Source organism: Mustela nigripes, chromosome 1 (genome assembly GCF_022355385.1).
Source record: "Mustela nigripes isolate SB6536 chromosome 1, MUSNIG.SB6536, whole genome shotgun sequence".
Taxonomy (NCBI): Eukaryota; Metazoa; Chordata; class Mammalia; order Carnivora; family Mustelidae; genus Mustela; species Mustela nigripes.
In genome coordinates this window covers 48,714,356-48,726,941 of record NC_081557.1, presented here as the reverse complement: position 1 = coordinate 48,726,941, position 12,586 = coordinate 48,714,356, and the positions used below count along the sequence as shown (strand labels likewise).

Here is a 12,586-nt window from a genome sequence, read left to right as displayed (position 1 = left end):
GATTTGTGGAGGTACTCAGGATTTGACTGTGTACTGAGCACCAAGGTCCAAACTGAGGCACCCAGGATATCTGTCTTTGGAGAGCGGAGAGTGCCCGGGTTAGTGGGAGACCTCCCAGCAAGCTCATTATAGGGTAGAATGATCCCAGCAGAATCTGGAAGACAAGTGCAGACAGGTACGGAGATAGAATCAGGGACTGGGACTTTTGGAGGCCCAGGGAGGAGGAGATGACTGGAATGGGCCTTGGCAGTGAAGTGGCAATTAACAAGGATAAGGACCCCCCAGAGGACAGCACAGTTTGTGCAAAGGCAGGAACTTTCGTGGTATATTTGAGGAATGGAAAGGAGATGGGTATGGCTGAAAGGGGTAGCTGGGGCAGGGTGCAGCAAGAACTCGTCCCCCTGTGTCCCATGGCTGGTTGGGGATTGCCTAGACCCTGCCTGGGGGACCTTGCCTCCTCATTCACCACTTCCTCCCGGGAGTTGGGCACAAGGGGGTCGTTCCAGGCACAGTCCTGACAACTGGTGAGGTAGAAGTGGGCAGAGGCCACCTGGGGCCCACACTGCCCCCAGGCTTCATCAGCCCAGCCTCACCTGCACCACCTCTCAGGCTCCAGTCATGCTTTTCTGTACCTGAAACCTCAGTCCTTTGTGCAGGTTGTTTGTCTTCCCCACCCTCCCTCTCCAGAATTTTCTCCCCATCCAAAAATCTATGTTCTTTGGGACTTCACAGGTAGGTTGCTTATTGCCTCTTCCTTCCTCGCCTTTCAATCCTTCATAGTGTCACAGCTTGGGAAGGGTCTCCTTGGAGCTCTGTGGGGAAGGGCCTGCAGAGCCCTGGGGATGATTGGGGCTTGGGGTAGTCCCTGCACAGCAATCAAACATTATGTGGCTCTGCAAGTCCCCAAACTTCTTAGAGCCCCCATTTCCCCATCTGCAGGATGGGGCGATAAGCCCTGGTCTCGTGTTCTACAGAGAGACTGCTGGGGCAAGAATTGGGCCTGAGAGTAAATCTTGTTCCCTGAAATTAGTTTGAACGAAGGAAAGAGACAAACTGGAGCGAAAGGGTCAGTTCAGAGCGGTAAGGGGCTTCTGAGAGTCCTAGGGGCTGGTGGTGGACTAGCCTAGTACTAAGACTAGGGCATCAGCTAAAGAGAAGGGAGTCCCCTCTATTCTCTGGGGCTCTCTCCCCTCTCCACCCCACTCTTCCTTTAGCCAAGCTCAAAGCCAGCCAGCTGATGCCCAAACAAGTAGCCTCTGTTCCCAGGGTGGGGGAAGGGGAGGCAGGCCCTGGGCTCTAGGCCCGCCTGTCCAGCGCTGACCCTGCCGTGCACCCCTCCCTCCCGCCCTTCACTCTGGATCTTAACCCTTGGGAGCCTGGGGTGGGCCTTGGGTTGCTTGAGGGCTCATACCCACTGCTCACCAGCTGTCTCCTCTACCCAACTTTAGGCTCCCAAAGGTTCTGTTGTAGGAGGAGGGATGCAGTAGGACATGAGTTGGAAATGGAGAAGAAAGGAGGGAATGGAGGTGGGAAGGAGACTGGAGTAGATAGGGTCATGGACACTCAGATACCACTTGGCCCAGAAGCTTTTTCTCATAGATGGGGATACTGAGGCCAAGGACCAGAGATCAGACTAGGATCAGACAGTGAGCCCTGGTGGGTGAGGATCAGGACAGATCCGACCCCTAGTCTGGGCCCTCTTGGGGAAAGAAGAGGGAAAGGGAGGGAGCTCTGTTTGATTTGAGGACCTGTCGTGTGCCTGATTTTACACTTGATTTAACTTCATACCATTCCATGAGACGGGGATCACTGCCCAGTAATATGGGGTGGGGGGAGCAGCTTCAGAAAGCTGAGGAGTCATATCTGTGAGAAAGATGTCAGTAAAGGGGCACATAGCACTGAAGGCACTATTATGTATGCTAACCACTTTCATCCTCCCCAGATAGCCACTGAGTGGTAGAGGCAGGGTCAGGCAGGAGTTTCCTTTGCCTGCTTTGGCCTGATTTCCCCTCCCCCAGCTTGACCTTACAGCTTGATCTCCCAGCAGTCTGGGATCTGCTCAGTGAGGGGCTTTCCCTTGGGTGGTGGCCAAGGCGGCCTTCAGGCCAGCTGAACAGACCCCTCCTTTCCTAAGGAGTAGAAACCAGTCCCTTGGGTGGGCCCTCTTACCCCCTCCTCTGGTCTTAGTCTGGCTGGCCTTGGCCCCCTTTGTAGCCCTGCACAGAGGGGTGTTTCATATTTTAGGAAGGGGTTTTGTGCTAATGGGGCTGCTCCAAGGATCTGAACAGCGGGAAGGCACGAGGGGCCCTCAGAGGTCCCCTGTAAGTGCATTGCCCATGGAGCTCAGGCCCTGCCTCTAACTCAACACCAGGCCCCCGAGCCCTGATCAGAGAGGACATCTTGTCCCCTCACCCCTGCCCCTATCAGGCCCCCAGACCTGTACATTTTGATGAGGGCCCTGGGGAGGACAGCCTAAGGAGGCCAATGACCTCAGGTGTCAGGGATGACCAGGGGCTGGGGGAACAGTGCCTGGTTGGTCTTTGATGTGACCTTCCCGTGGAGGTTTTTCCTCTGTCTCAGCCTTTGGAACATAGCTGAGAAGGGAAAAGATCTGTCCTGTACTCGGGACATCTGCTCTAGACCGTTAGGGCAATCTGAGTGGCTGGGAGGGAATGTGTGCTTAAGTGACCAGTTCAGTAACAGCATTATTATTGAATGGTAGTAATAATAGTGGCAGTAGTTAGTGTTTTTTGGAAGCTTACTCTGTGCCAGGCACTGTGGAAGCATTTTTTTTTTTTTTTTTTGACTGATTTAATCCTCAGCAAGTCTCTTGGGGTAGGTACCATTCCCATTTTACAGATGAGGAGACAGGCCCAGGGTGGTGAGGTTTTGCCTATAATCACCCATTACAGGGACAAGCCGGGAGTCTGAATGTCTCCCCCTCCATGGTGAGAACTCTGAGCGCTGGGAGACACCGTGGGCGGAGGAGATCCAAACCCTGCTCTACTCTGGGAACTGCTGGTCTGGGTGGCGGGCAGGGCGTGGAGGGCCACATGGTCATGTGACATTGCTGGCAGCCCACTGTGGGGATGGCAGGCCTGTCCAGGCATCCTACTTGTAGACGGGGCCAACTATCAAGTTCTGAGCCCCCCAGGGTTCCGGCCCTCAGATAAGCACCTCTGGAGGTCTGTTTGCTGCCCTTTTTTGTCCTGTCTGCTCTGGGCTTTATTGAATATGACGGCTCTCCCAGCCCCTGTTTTGCTGATGAGGAGGTTGAGGTCAGTGGAAGGTAAGGTACTTGCTTGTGGTCTCTCAGCCCAGGAAAGGGAGAGCTGGAAGGGACACCCGGGCAGAAGTTCTGAGGCCTGCATGCCACCTCCCTGCCTGTGGCCCGGTCAGGGCATCCTGGGCCTCTGAAACCCTGACTTCCCTTAGATGCGGCCTACCTGCCTTGTCACAGGGCCCAGGTCTTTCTCCATGACCAAACCTAGTTCTGTTTTGGTGCCTGGGATGTGGAACACCCAGATGTCAGTGACCGAATGAACAAACCTGGGGAACATGGTATCAGAGCCATGAGGCCAAGAAGCAGGGACCAGCTGTGGTTAAGAGTGTGCTTAGTGCCAGAGGGGTGCAGAGGAGGACTCAGGCGTCAGAGAGGCCACCGTCCCCTGATCACAGCAGGGAGGAATGTGGCAAAATCTTCCTCCTCCTTATTATCTTCATTGTTGTGAGGGCAAGGGGGAGAGAGAGGAGCACTAGGACCTCTCATGGCCACTCCTCTGTCTCCATTCCCAGGGGAAAGAACTAGAAGTTGCACATGGGGAAGTCTGGCCTGGCCCTACTTCCTTCTGGCCGGGCCAGTAGTGGAGTGGGAGAGCCCCCAGGATGGGGGAGCTGCCCACTTCATCTTGCTACCCCAAATGCCTGGGTCTCCTTTGCTTCCTTCCCTACTGCCCCAGAGGGCACTGCCTTGCTCCTGGCCTTCTCTTCTCCCCTCCCCTCCTTTCCACCATAATGCCAGGCCAGGACCCTGAACTCAGCTCCCCCTGATCTTCACAAAGGGACCAGGAAGCAACAGCTTCCACACCAGTCCCTAGGTATGGACAGATCAGGACAGGAACGAATCAAACAGAGCAGGTAAGGTGGGGTAGGGGGCCTTCTCCATTCCTCTCTCTTCCCATCCACCCTCTCCCCACACAGAGCAGCTAGGATTGGAGGATTCTGAGTCAGAGATCCTAGGCACTGGGGATTCAAGGATTCCAGGGTTTTGTGTGCTGGTGTTTCCTGGCTTCTGAATTTCCAAAATTCTGGGTTCCAAGAGCCTGGAAAACTTTGAATTGCACTGGGTGGCCTCTGAGTGAGACTGAGTCCTGTGCCCCACTTTGGCTGGCTGGTGCCAGACAGACAAGGCCCGGAGCTTCTCAGGGTTACTTCTGGGGTTCAGTGGCACAACCGGCCTCCAGGCTCTCTGTGCTCTCCAAACCCACCAGCCCCAGCAAGAGCACCCAGCTCTCGCCTTTCAAGAAATCTGAGAACCATGTGGCGCCTGGCTGGCTCAGTTGTTAAGCATCTGCCTTCAGCTCAGGTCATGATCCCAGGGTCCTGGGATCGAGCCCTGCATTGGGCTCCCTGCTCAGCAGGAAGCCTGCTTCTCCCTCTCCCACTCCCCCTGTTTGTGTTCCCTTTCTCACTGTGTCTCTCTCTGTCAAATAAATAAATAAAATCTTAGGAAGAAAGAAAGAAAAAGAAAATCTGAGAACCAGACCCTGGAAGGGAGACTAGGCGGTAGCAGAAAAGATAGCCATCTTGGTGGGGAATGGGGTGGGAACAGGCAGAAGCCAGGCAACCTCTTCATTTTCTGGCAGTGGGGTTGTCCTGCTGGGTACCAAGATGGGGTTGAGGGAGGGTCCAGGGAGGGCTGATGGCTGGTTGGGTCCGAGAGCAAGGTCTGGGTCATGCTGATGGACGAGCCAGGTCCTCCCAGGGCCAACATGGAATGTAGTTCAGCAGGCCCAGGACCCGTCCTGGAGGGTCAGAGCCAAGCTCAAGGGCTGAGACAGACTGGTGGATGGAGACCTAAGCCTGGGATCCCTCAGGGAGGAACTGCCCCTCCTTGGGGGGCAGGGAGGCTGGGCCTCGGCTCAGGGCCTTTGAATATTTTGGAGTGCTGTCACCTGCACCTGGTCCTGCCAGTGCCCCCTCTGAGCCTGTGGGCATAGCAGTTGCCCTCACAGGGCATGGTCATGAAAACGGGAGCCACCTTGTGGGAAGGAGGCCTGTTCCCTCCTCTGAGAGAAGTGCCTTCCTCCTTGGAGAATTCCTGGCTGGTGTGTTCCTTCCTGGGTTGTGCTTCCCATCTCCTTCCTGCCACGCATGCCTCTGGGTAGGCACCAGGCAGGTGCCTATGTGTGCCATGGGACCCAGACGCATCCTCAGAGGACCTGGTGATTGCGCCTTTGTGCAGGTGTGGTCAGCGTTCAGCATCCTGGTGGACTGGGACAGGAGGTGCTGGGCATTGCCTTCCTAGATGTGCGAGCTGGAGAAGGCTTTTATCCATCTGAGTGGATCCCCAGGCAGCCCACTGGGGATCTGCAGCCGAAATGTCAGAGTTTGTTCCCAAAGCCAACCGTAATCTGGTGGGGGAAAAGGGACCCCGGAGAGCAGGGCTGGGGATGAGGCTTTGTCAGATGACAGTAGGACAGCTTTGGGTGCCAGAGCCTCAGCTAAAGGCCTACCTCTCCCCTCAGACTGGGGCTCTTCCTCCCCCTTCTATCTCCTCAGCTCTGAAGATGGGCATGCTGAGCCCAGGGAGCATCTAGCTGTTCGCAGTTCTGTTCCAGTTTCTGTTTCGGGACATGAACCAGGACACTCATTTGCCTCTACCGCCAGTGACCCGAAAACCCAGAACCCACATTTCTCAGCGAGGGGCCTGCCTAGCCCGGTAGAGTTAGGGCATTGCTGCGGTATCTCTGAGGTTCCCCGAGGGACCGGACCCTCTCACTTCTTCCAAGGAACAGGCTAGTGGAAGGGGGTCCAGTCTGGTGCACCTGGGGCCTGGCCCTAACTTGTCCTGGGGCCCTGGTTAGTTTAGTTTCTTGCACTTCTTTGGGGTTCACTTTCCTCTCCGAAGGAGGGGAGGACTGGGTAAGGTGGTCCCCCGTGCCTGAGGAGTGGGTGGTTGGTGGGTGTGGAGTGCGGGGGGAAGGCAGGCCTGCAGTCTGGCAGGCAGGAGACTACTGCTATACCTGGTGGGCACTAGGGAAACGGGAGGTGGCTGATCAAGGAGGCTGGAGGCCAGGTTCGAGCCACAGTCTGGCCACTGATTGCAGTATGACCTCAGGCAAGTCCTTACTTGCCTGGGAACTAATTTCCAAGTACAAAACTAGGAGATATTCATTCATTCAGCAGATATTCACTGCCTGCCTGCCGGCCTCAGGCTGGATGCAGGGGAATCAGACTCTTGTTCTGCTTTCAAGGAGCACCCAGCCAAGTCTGTGGTGAGACAGTCACAGATAATGACATCCCTGCATGATGAGGGCTGTGGCCATGGGAGTCAGAGACTGCTTCCTGGAGTAGGTGACTCTTGAAGTTGACACTTGAACTTCAAGTGAACTTGAAGCTCTGCCTTGAAGAGCAAGGTAGAGTGATGTTGTAGGCAGAAGGAATGGTATAAGCAAAGACCTGGAGGTCAAGTGTCAGGCAGTGCGAGTGGAGGGAATGAGATGGGAGAGGAGTAAGTGGCAGGAGCCAGGGGGTGGAGGCCCTTTGAACCCCACCAGATGACACAGAAAGTCATGGAAGGGGTAGTCAGGGCAGAGGGGGCGGGGCCAGCCTCAGAGACTCCTGGAAGTCCGAGGAGGTTCTGACCTGCTCTGGGGAACAGTTGCCCAGTGGGCAGCAGTGTTGGGGGGTATTGTCTGAGAGTCAGCACTTCCTCTCTACGGGTGAGGGCTCCCTGAGCAATGTTTATCAGGCCAGCACAGCAGGAAGTGGCTGGGGCAGCTTCAGGTGGAGAGAAGGGGGAAGCCCAACCGCAGAGGGGGCCAAGGAACCTCAGAGTTGAATCTTTGACTCCTAGAACTCCACTGTGAACCTTGACACCCACCTTGTCCAACCATCCCTCTCCTTACCCAGGTCGCAGGCCCTTGTCCCAGGCTCCTGACTGAGGTGAGCCAGGCCTTTGTGGACGTCCATTCCTCCATCCCTCCAGGGACCGGACACTTCTAGCCACTGGGGATAGGGCTGTGAAAGAGACAGCACCCCTGTCCTCTGGTTAAGGAGACGGACAATGAACAAATAAATGTGTAACGCAGTAGTCCAGTGCCCCAACAGTGGTGCAGGCATCCAGGTCTGTAACCCCCCAGTGATAAAGCTGAAAGATGACACAGGGTCAGGGACTCAGGGGGCACATTTTTAGGCAGAGCATTCAGGGAAGGAAGGCCTTGCATTTGAGAAAGTGCTGGGAAGAGCATGGGAGTGAGTCATGGGATGTCTGGACGAGCATTCCAGGCAGAGGACCTCCAGGGCCCAGCTCTGAGGTTAGCGCACACAGAGTGGGTGGAATAACAGCGAGGAGACAGAGGCAGTGGGGATGGACTACACACAGCCTGCTAGACCTGTGTGGCTGTGGTGTTTACTGAGGGAGGTAGAAAGTCACTGGGGAGTGAGAGCTGGTCAGATTTGGGCTGTGTTTTGAAGGTATGCATTTATTTCTCACAAGTCTGCATGGTAAAACTCTCATAATCCCTATTGTGCAGATGATGAAACAGAGACTCAGAAATTTTATGAATTCCCAGTCTCCTAGCAGCCGGCACCCCTGTGCACCTGCCAGCCCCCCACCCTGTAATCCATCCTGGAAGTGCCTTCTGTCTGGACAGTAAGGGCAGATGTCTTAGCATTGGCCTTCAAGGCCCTTCTCAGCCTGTGCTCATGCTCCCTCTCTCTTGCCCACCCGACCCCTTTTGTCCTCCCTGCTCTCTGCCTGTCTCTGCGCTGTCCCCTCTGAGGAGATGGAATAGAAAGAGGGACCCAGATGCTGGCTCAGATGCTGGCTCCTGTGTTATTTTAGGCAGGGTACTTAACCTTTCTGAGGCTTAGTTTCTTTCTCATCCATAAGGTGGGCTAAAACCACTCACTTTCTAGATTGTCACGAGGGTGGTATAAAGCAGTCCCCACACTGTGTTTAGCACAGTGCCTGGCAGATGGAGAGCCTTCCATAATCACCACCTTTGTTGTTTTAGGCAGGGATGGCCAGGCTGGGGAAGTGGGTGAGAATGTTCTCCGGGAGTTGGAGAGGGGAGGCTGAGTCATGGAGTCTTCCCATCTTCTGTCTGACTCTGTAGTTGGGAAGGCTGAGGTCACACATCACACTGGAGGCCAGAGCCTGTGTGGCTGGTACCTGGTCTCTGTCTCTTTGCCAGCGCCCACCCTGCCAGTCCTCTACCCCATCAACACAGGTAGCTTCCCCCTTTTGGGTGTTAGCAGCAAGCGGTCTGCTTATCTTTGGGCTTCTCCATTCCAGTGGCCACCTAGGGAGAGGGAGGCTCCGGTCCCTGCCCTCCTAGGCTGCTAGTTCTAGGGTGCAGGGGAGCAAAGTCTCTTCTCCCAGGTAGGTAGGCGCATCAGGTTTGGGGGCAGCTCAGAGAGGATGGAGTCAGGTGGCTTTCTGTCCCTCTCCCAGACCAGGGCCAAAACTAGCCCTCAACCCTTCTGAGGGTCCTACCATGTGACTGGTTCTGTCTGCTCCAGCTGCCTGGGAGCCCATTGCCAGCCCCATATACTCCCACCCACCATGTGGTCAGCCCTGTTTCTTTCTGTTTCTGCCTCATTTATAGTGTTAAGAGGCCCCCGCTGTCCCCACCACTTCCTGCCATAGGGAGCAGTGGACACAGAGGAGGATCTTGCTGGAGTCACTCTGTGGCACCTCTGGCCCAGCCCTGCCTGGGCAGCCCCCAGCTGAGGAGGGGACGATCTATGCCTGAGGTCAGGGAACCAGACAGAGCCCTCTGTGCTCCTGCTGGGAGTGTCCCAGGTGTCACGTGCTACGTCTGAACAGTGAAGGGCTGGGGCATGGGGAAGGTGGGTGTGGGTCAGGGCTGTGGAGTCCGGGTTAGGTGAGGAGCTCTGCCTTGGGGGGTGGGGGCGGGTTACAGGGTAGGCTGCAGGGGTGTGTTGGCTGAACGGGGTGCAAGGGCTAGAAGCAGGGAGGAGGGCCCAGAGATCCCGGCCTGCAGGAGAGGCCTGAGGTGGATGGACGCAGTGGGGATGGAGAGGGAGGTATGTGTCAAAACAAGGTAATGAGGAGGCCTAGGGGAAATGGGAGGGAGTGGCTCAGAATGGTCCTGACCGATCTGTTTGGGGGTGAGAGTACATGGTCCGCCAAGGGGGATTCGAATGTCACAGACTTTTTGACAAGGCCTAAACCCCAAATCATTTAACTTTCAGTTTCGTTAATTTGCAAGTGAGGCACTCCAGATAATCACACTTGATTCCATACCTTCCTTCCCAGCTGACCCTCTCCGGGGTGGGGCTTGGGCATGAGGGGGCTCCTTGACGGTCAGGGCTAGGATGGGGTCAGGTGCTGTCTAGAGGACAAACCACGGGACTCTGAAGTCTCATGTTTACTAATGGCCCTCAGTCCATTTCCCATTTGAAAGCCCTTGGGCTGCACTCTGCCACTGGCCCTCACGTCCTGGTAAGGGGGACCTTATCTGCTAGGTGGTGTCTTAGACTTTCTGACTTTCTGGAGGATAAGGTCATGATGGAGGGAGGAAGTGAGTTTGGGGGTCTCAGTTTTTCTTTCTTTTTTTTTTTTTTAATATTTTGTTTATTTATTTGACAGAGATCACAAGCAGGCAGAGAGGCAGGCAGAGAGAGAGGAGGAAGCAGGCTCCCCACTGAGCAGAGAGCCAGATGCGGGACTTGATCCCAGGACTCTGGGATCAGACCTGAGCTGAAGGCAGAGGCTTTAACCCACTGAGCCACCCAGGTGCCCCGGGGGTCTCAGTTTTTCATTCTCCAGTCCAGATGGCCCAGGAAATCAGCTTCATTTGTAATTGTTTTCTTAGTCATCTACTCATGTTACATTTAAACTCATGAAGGTGCTTTTTAATAATGGTTTTGAAGAACAAGTTGGGAACAAACTCAATTCTTTTTTTTTTTTTAAATTTTTAAATTTTTTATTTTTTATATAAACATATATTTTTATCCCCAGGGGTACAGGTCTGTGAATCGCCAGGTTTACACACTTCACAGCACTCAATTCTAACAGACTTAAGATACTTTTATCTTTTTTGCCTTCTAATTATAAAAGCGATACATGACTATGAAAACTTTAAACAGTACAGACATGAGGGTTTTAAAAGTGATAGTCTTTCAAGATTGGGGTGGGAGTTAAGGCTAGGCCTGAAATTGAGCTCAGCGATGTCTGCTGTCCCCTAGTCTTTAATGCACCACAGGCACGAATAAAACTGGTTTTATATTTTTAGGGGTGATGCTGAACCAGCTGCCCCGAGGAGGCTGTTTAAATGGCCTGCCTCTCACCAGGTCCACTGTGTGCAATGTGCCTGTTGTGCCCTGTACCAGGGTATCTGGTTGGGAGGGGTGAGGTGAGAGCTGGGAGAGGGGTACTGAAACCTAGCCTGTCCTCTTTGCTGAGCTGCAGGTCATGCTGTGGGGCTCCTGAAGGAAGAGGCATTTTTTTTCTAATTTGCTCAAGGGCCACACCTAGGTTGAAGGGTAGCCTTGCTTTCCCTGGAGAGTACATGGTGGGGTGGGCATGTGCAGTGCACGGGGCCACCCAGACAGAAGTCCAGGGGGCAGTGGGGTATCTCTAGAGCCCTGCATGGGGATGTGGCTGGAGGCAGGGTGTGAGAGTCACTGGGAGCTAGGGTAACGGAGAGCTCCAGGGTGCTGCAGGGTCCAGACTAGAGCCTGGCAACAGGGCCAGCACGAAGGGCTCCGCTGGTCAGGACTGGCCAAATCCTTGGGCCTTAGGAACAGGAAGTGTCTGTCTTTGCAGGCAGAGGAGGGAGTGGATGACGAATGAGTGTGGTCTCTGGTACATATATGGTGACGTGTCATAGTCATCTGGATGACAGCTCTGCTTTATGGAGGGGGAAACTGAGGTTCATAATGTGACAAGACTCGCCCAGCACTTAAGGCCAGAATTGACAGAGCCAGGACTGGAGCCCAGACTTGCTTTGCCTCCTGGGATGGAATGGGCTCTGACCTGGAGCCCCAGGGACTCACCGGTGAGGCCACTCTTCATGCACCCAGATGCTGGGGCCCCGACCCAGTCCTCACTGTCCTCAGTGTTGCTCCTCATCTGCCTCAGTCACTCTTGAGACCCCAGAGGACCCCAGACGCGGCTCACACCATGGATGGGATAGGGTAGAAGCCTGGTGCCTGGGCAAGTGACAGGCAGAGATTTGGAGTGGCGGCGAGGCAGGGGACTTCAGTATAACTCTTTGGGTGCAGTATGCAGTGGCCCTCCATCCCAGAGAGATAGGAAGTGGGCTTCTTGGCCCAGGGATCAGTGAGCTGCCTGGCTGAGGGCCGCACCTGCTGCCTTGCCTCGCCGGGAGGGAGGGAAATAGCTGCGGCCGCAGGCGGGGGCCACTTCTGCACCCTCTGCGCCGGGAACCCCGCCCCCACCTAGTTCCTCATATCTGAGGGAAGTGTCTCCAAAGCCCCTGGCCTGATTAGCGGCCTGGTTAGCGGAGTCCCAAGAACGCCCAGGAGGGTGGCGGATGCGATGTGGCCCTGCCCACAGGTATCACCTGGTGACTGGGCAGAAGGGAGCGGTTGGGGGACACCGGGCATCGCGGGGCAGAAGGGCAGTTGTATGTAGTCGGGTGGTTGGTAGGGAGTGTGGGGGCTGAAGGGTGTGTGCGCAGTGGAGAGGCAGATCAGCTGTGCGGCTGCCTAGTGGTGTGCAAGGTGTGTCCCTCAGGGCTGTGTGAGGTGTAAGTTGTGGTAAGGCTAGGTTGTGGTTTGTAGACCTGGTGGAGGCTGCATGAGTACTGTTCTTGGTTCCTGTGTGGGACGTTCTGAGGGGTTTCCTGAGGTCTGGATGCTAGGGTCCCTGACTGGCCTGCCTGGGGCAGCAGGGGAAGGGGGAGGGGAGGGTGTGCTGGGGAGGACAGAGGGAGTGTGGAGCCTGGGCCTGCCTTTCTCTGCCTCTTTTCCCCCCATCACTGGGCCTTCCTTTGAACCCAGAGTGTAGCTCTATGCAGAGGCGGCCTGAAGATGCCATCCTGGGAAGGGGGGGCGGGGGCAGGGTCTGGGCTGAGGGGACCTCAGAGCCCAATGTGGAAGGAGTTGGGACGTTCAAGGCTGCCCTGACTCAGGCCTGACTCACCATGCATATCAGAATGCAAAGGAGGCTCCCAACCCTGTGGGAGTCCCCAGACCTGTCGGGGTGTCACTACCATCCTCTCACCTCCCCCGTCCCTGCCCACTGAAATCACCCTGTCTCTGGAACTGCCAGGTCCTTTCCTATCCCTCAGCCTTGCACACTCGGTTCCCTTGGGCTGGAAACGCAACCTCCTACTTCTTCAAAGCCCAGCCCAGGAGTTCCTCTGAA

The 12,586-nt window shown here is 55.4% G+C and overlaps 1 protein-coding gene across 1 annotated transcript in view; it reads left to right on the top strand.

Annotated features, from left to right (window-relative positions):
- The window catches only part of ARAP1 (ArfGAP with RhoGAP domain, ankyrin repeat and PH domain 1), a 62,529-nt gene that overhangs the window by 922 nt on the left and 49,021 nt on the right, over positions 1-12,586 (top strand). The gene's annotated exons all lie outside the window — the stretch shown is intronic.